Source organism: Electrophorus electricus, unplaced genomic scaffold (assembly GCF_041902795.1).
Source record: "Electrophorus electricus isolate QZ-2024a unplaced genomic scaffold, ASM4190279v1 Scaffold34, whole genome shotgun sequence".
NCBI classification, from domain to species: domain Eukaryota; kingdom Metazoa; phylum Chordata; class Actinopteri; order Gymnotiformes; family Gymnotidae; genus Electrophorus; species Electrophorus electricus.
In genome coordinates, this window is record NW_027658627.1 from 2146566 (window position 1) to 2153332 (window position 6767).

The window sequence follows — 6767 nt, forward strand, 5'->3', positions numbered from 1 at the left end:
GGTGGAGTGAGTCTTTGATAACCAAGATTGTTGTTGTTTTGGCCTTCGAATAGACAATGGCATTACCCAGTGTCAGGTCTTTCTCAGTAAACTGCAGAGAATGATATAGAGGGCAAGAAATGGTCAAGCAAAGTTTTATTGGGTGTGTGTCTATAAAAAACACTACAGCTCTCTGATACATTTTTGGTTCAAGATTTAATCATCATGCAAATGATTGTGATTAATGCTTTGTCTGTTTAATTCAAATATTATACTATAAACCTAATATTTTAATAGGGTTGGCAACTTTCTAGTTCCGATTACTACATGTGTGTGAAGTACAGGTGCTGTAGCTATACGGTATACAATTGTCCACAGTAGCCTAATTATAATATATACAACCAAAAATCCATCTAAAATAAACACCAGAAACCTGGACTAAGGGTAATGTACATAAGTACATTAAATCTAGGTAGGACTGCTCAATAGCTAGGATAACAGCAGAACAATTGTCCCGCCGTATAAGCAAAATGAGAGCCTGCTAAGGCCGCCAAGAGGGTGCCAAAGACCATGTATTTATTTCTATTTGTTTTTTACCTATGTTATGTCAGTGGCAGCTCAGATTTCTGCATAGGGCCCCACACAGGCTTGGGCCAGCCCTGGTATCACAGTGTCGTGCACTGGAAAACCATCAAGCCTGTTGACTATGCTACCAGTGTTGTTCATGTAACTGTGCAAATAAACTGCAAACACAATTACTTTTAGAAGTATCATCCAGTTTCTTTTCACAATTGCCAAAATGTAATGAATCACAGCCAGTGTTCTAAAACAGACCTGGAATGTATTCCTGGTTGATGTGCCCTGTTTCTAGTTCCAAAAAAAAAAAAAAAAAAAAAAAATTGGTGGATGAATTTTCAATGAAAGTGCTTCACTCAGCAGCCATTAATGATTCTTATATCCAGTATGAATAAATTGAAATTCCTATCCTTGTATCAGGTGCAGCAATTATGTGTAACAATTGTGAAGCAAAAAAGCAATAGCAACATTTTAATATAACAATATAGGTAATATAGAACTTGATCTAATGATATTAATTAGGCTATGCAAATAACACAACTACTTCGGTAGCAGATCATTCATGCCTGTTGAATAGGCAGTTTTCTGCTTTGCAGATACTTGAAATATTTTACTAATCTTTCCCCAAATCCAGTAGGAGCTGCCTTTTACATTAACATGCCAGGATACACGCTGACTGGATGTTTAATCTTTCTAATGGGTAAGCTATATTCTTATAGTCAAGAAAGATATTTTTTAATTATTAATCAGTTAAGGAAGTCAAGCTATTGCATTTTGCTGAGATGAAGGAATATTGCATAACCCTGTACTGGCCAAATAATTAGATTTGATGTTCTATTTTGTGGATTAATCCCATAACTGAATTATTCACATGGTTTTATAGCCATGGTTAATACTTGCTGTCAAAATGCTGAGGTTCATAAGAACCTCTTTCCTTCATAAGGAAGCTTCCTGTTTTTGAAACAGGTAGTTTCAGCATACTAGCTCTTACTGCTCTCTATCTGTTTAACAAATGTTTTGTTGGATTTAACTACTTTCTACCTGGAAACTGGCAACTTCCATGGAAAACTATTTTATCATCACAAACTATATCTAAGGAACTACCACAAACATAAGTAATGTTAACATTTTGCTTTTTCATCATGACTTATGTTCTGTTTCAGAGCACTGAATGCAGCATGTTTATTCTTCGTCATTAGTGGCAGTTTTATCTGTGAGAAGTGTAGATGAATTGCTAGTCTGACAGACAGTACGCATCCAGACAGCAAGGCGAAAGGGTGACGTTACGGCAAAGTAGACGAGCTTCCACCAGCTCATGGGACCACTACACATCCCCAACATTAAGTAACAAAATCCCAGAGACCTTCTGCCTGTACTGGCCAGACTTCAGATCAGAAGGTGAGAGAATACAGTCATGTGTTGTGTGGCTCAGATTGTTCACACAGTTAGTAACAGTCCAAACACTTTAATTATACTGTACAGCATGAGACCTGGAAATGTGTGTCTGTGTTTTTGTGTGTGTGTGTGTGTCTTCTCCCCAGGCTGAGCTCCAGCTTTGTACTGTCCATCATCAGAGAGATCTATCAGACTGGCTCTGCTCACTGTGTGTCCAGCTTGTTGAATTCAGCAGAGAACTGCATCAACCTGAACAGCAGAGAGCTGGACTCTGTCCACTGTGCTGCCCTGCGCTTCACCCTCCAGCACTGCACAGCAGTCTCTCTCAGCCTGCTTTTCACCTCCATACCAAAGGCGGAGCTGGAGAGCATTGAGCCACTGCTCTAACACGTCTCCCGTCTCAGGCTTGAACTTTTCTCACAATCAGAATTTTAACACAGAACTGGTCTGTTTAGGGAGTGTTATATAAACGTTTATGTACGTTTATGTGTTTTTCATGAGTTTCCTCAAAAGTCATTTTGTGCCAGCATCATTTAGGTTTTATTGAGACTCCTGTCAGGTAATCAGCAATATCCATGGATATTTACTTCAGAATAAAATTAAATTTAGGTGAAATATTTATATTAACCTGAAATTAACTGCCCTGCCACTGTCTGTGTGTGTTTTGTTTTCTCCGTGTTGACAGGCTGCTGTTGCTGAGGCTGCTCCACTGCTACAGTGTCTCTGAACTACAGCAGGGGGCAGCAGCAACAGATCTGCTCCTCGCTCTGCAGCACAGACTGGATTTCTCCTGCTGCTCTGCTCTGGACCTCACAGCAGACACACAGAAACACACACTGACTCTGAGCACTGAGGACTGCAGAGTCGTCTCCATGGTCATCCAGAGAGTGAGCTCTCACACACACACACACACAGCTCACTCTACACGGCTGTGAGGGCAACTCTTCCCCATTTTACACACAGTCACCCTTCAGTAAGCCACTGACTCAACACCACACAAACTAGGGAAGCATTCTGGAAAAGGGAAAAGAATTTTATCATTTGAAACAAAATGTGTGTAAATAGCATTAATGTTAGTAGTTATGTGAGTGTGTTAGTGTTTTGTGACTCTACATGTTGGAGAATGTTGAGTGTGTTCAGCAGCAATAAAGCCATGCTGCTCCAGTTCCTGTCTCTTCTCTGTGTGGGGACTGATGTGGAGTGTGTGAGACGCGCTGTGGCTCTCTCCCGGGCTCTGGGTAAGATGGTGATCCTCAGTCAGACCCGGCTGGACCAGCAGGCCTGTAGGTCACTGGCACTGTTTCTGGAACATTCTGAAGGGCTGTCAGAACTGGACCTTAGCCACTGTCAGCTCACTAACCACTGCCTGCAGATGCTGTTCGCACACCAGCACAAAGCCCACATCCTGGAGTGAGTGGACAAGAGGGAGGAGGGATGTGTAGAGAGTCTTGATTGTTGAGTGCACAGTGAGCACTAACATAGATATAACACATTTTACTCTTTTTCTCACAATTTAACACAAAATCCGGCAGGGTGACTGAACATAGAAGCTGTGCGTGTTCATTGTAAAGCATTGTATGTTCCTTGAAAGGCTCTATATAAATTTAACTTTGCTCATTCAGTCATATCCTGTGTTCCTTCAAGGACTTTATTTTTCAAAAGCAAACAGCAAAAAGCTTGATTTTCTTGGTGATTTTATTTGGAAATGACGACCTCTCTCACTGGCTGCCTGGATCACTGATCACTGCCTGTACTTGGCAGGATGGATCTCTGTGGTCTACAGAATATCCAGACTGCTTGTAGAAACACATGTTCTCATTAAAAAGAGAAATAAGGCATAACAGACTCATTATGATTTACAGTTTCATGCCTGATAGATAACAAGTCATGTGTACAAGAACTGAAAGAAATGATATTTTGTTTAAAATGTCAAAATGCATAATTATCTGGCCATTAATGACTCAGGTCCACTGACACAAATATACTATTTATTGCTTTGCTTATTCATTCATTTGCTAATTCAATCATTCGTTTATTAATTCATTCGTTCATTACTTTAATTCATTGATATATAAATCTACAGGTGTTTGTACTACTACACGGTGATTTAGTAGAGGGAGGTGTGTTTGGGAATCCTGAACAATGTGGTAATTATAATCCATCTAATTTCAACCTCAGTCACAATGACATCACTGATGTGTCAGCAAAGAGGATCTATGATACTTTCTCCACCAACAACAATATTCACACTGTGAGGTAACTGTGTGTGTGTGTGTGTGTGTGTGTTTAGGCATTTAAAATAAGGCTGTATTTATTTGAGTTTAAAATTTCAAATTTAAAAGCCTATTTTGATTTTATAGGCTCTTCAACAACAGAATTACAGGCATACAAATCTTCCTCTCAGACAAGTGCTTTGAAGTCTGGTGATGTTGATGTGTTGTTGGCACTGTAATGATGAGATTTGATTTTTCTAGATTATTGGGACTATCCAAATTATATTTTTGTTTTAAGTGAAAAAATGTAATGATTAAAAAACAAATTTTAGTTATCTTATACATTTTAAGATTACATATAAAAATCAAATACTCAAAATTTATTTATAAAGTACTTTTTAAAATTGTATTTTATTTTATTTTATTTTATTTACAACAGGTGCTATTACAAAGCAGCTTTTCAAATGTCCAAGTCCAAGCCCCCAGTAAGCAAGCCAAGGGTGACAGTGGCAAGGAAAAGCTCCCTAGAGCATGAGGAAGAAACGTCGAGAGGAACCAAGACTCAAAGGGGGTCCCATCCTCCTCTGGCTGTTTAAAGAGAGACATAAATTAAAAAATGAAATAAGCATTTAATGTTTAGTCCAACTTTCTGGAGGTTCTAGACTTGTGTGCATGTGTCCGAGACCCAAGTCGCAAGAGAACGTCCATTAAGGGCAACAGAGAGTAGCTGGTTGGGGAGGAGGTGGTGTGGGCTACAACAGGGGACATCAGGGGATGATGGGAGTAGCCAAGGCATCTGAGACAGGATGAGGCTCAGTAACATCACAACATCAGGGGTAGGTGTACCTCGGCAGAGTCCACTATCAGTCCAGTGTATTAGAGCAATGATGTTTGATTCCTACTCAAAGAACATGTGATATTTCCAACATTCACTTTAGGTATCAATGAAGTTGTGACATCAAGCAAAGGAGAACAGTGAGACATGAGTAGACAAGCACAAGTTGGACCTATTAGGGACAATGAAACAAAACCTGAAGACAAGAAAACAGAAATGAAAGCCTGAGTGAGCTGAACTGAACTGAATCAAACTCCTACCGCTATATGGACTTAGCTCTGTAATATAGTTGAAACTGTAAGTTGCTATAGATAAGCGTGTCTGCCAGATGTCTGCTCACATTAAGCAGTGCAGTTGTGCAGTGTGAACATGACATCTGTCTTTTACAGCAAAATCTAATTATTTTATTATTCTTTAAATGTCTTTAAATGTCTTCATGGTCTAGCAACTCATAATGGCATTAGCACTTGAAAGCAAAAAAACAGAAAAAAAAAACAAACCAACAGCAAAACAAAAACATCTCAAAACACACTTATTGCATTGAGTTCTGTTTAGATGACTTTTGATTTTATATTAACACATCTACTGTTATCTATTTACCTTTTCCTTTTATCATTATATATGTCATTTTATTTTTTATCCTTTGTGCAATTAGTCTCTTCTCAATGCGTTTTATTTTTTGTGTGCAGAGAGAAGGGGTAAGAAGATGCATATACAGAGGTCTGGACTAGCCGTGCTGTCAAAGGTTAGGGGAAATGAAATAAATAAATGTTCCAAAATGTTTTTTAAATAGTTTAGTATCCAACATTTTAAATTCTAACATTTATGGTTACCCCCAGCAGTGATCAGTGGTAGCTCAGTGGTTAAGATACTTGACATGTAGTCAGAAGCTTACCTGTTCCAGCCCTACTGCTGCCAAGTTGCCACTGTTGGTTCTCTGAGCAAGGCCCTTAACCCTCAATTGCTCAAGTTATACTCACTCGTAAGTCACTTTGGATATAAGTATCAGGTAAATGTATGATTGTGTTTTTTATAATCTTGTACACATAAATGTCATATTCAACCAGAATATGTAAAACACACTGTCAAATCGTGTTTATAAAAATACGTTTTAGTTGTAATTAATTTCTGTAACTTCATGTCACTTATGCTGATATGGTTGTTGGCTCAGACAACAATGGCCACAAGAGGGAGACAAAGAGCTTCCCTAGTAATCAATGAAAACAGGCATACCCTGTAACTGTATGCTATACTATTCTTTTATTTTATATTTTTCCTTGATGTCCACTTACAATGTTTGCATGGCTTTATGTTCCAAAAATAATCATAATCTATTTTACACAAATATTTTCCAACCTGTTTATCTTGTAGAATTAAATAGGACATGTATTACATTACGAATAAAGAATTCTGCGCTGCATACACTTAGACATCGGTAATATAACTTGCAGTTATATAACTTCTAGTGAAAATCCTTGAAGCAGTCAACACCATCATCTGAGTAAGCTCCATTTAACCCTCTGAAGTTAAACAAAGAATTGCAGCTAAATGTGTGAACATTATCACGTGTCAGTTCATAACAAGTTAAGCTTCATAATAAGTCACGAAGTCAAGAAAATTCATACCTAAGCATTACCTTGTTTGATGTGTTTATTGATGTATTTGGGTATAACCAGGTCATTTGCCTGTTTTTATGTATTGATCTTTATTGCTCCAAAAAACTACTCACGTCTTCCAATGTTCTTGATCCCCACTTGTAAGAAATAGTA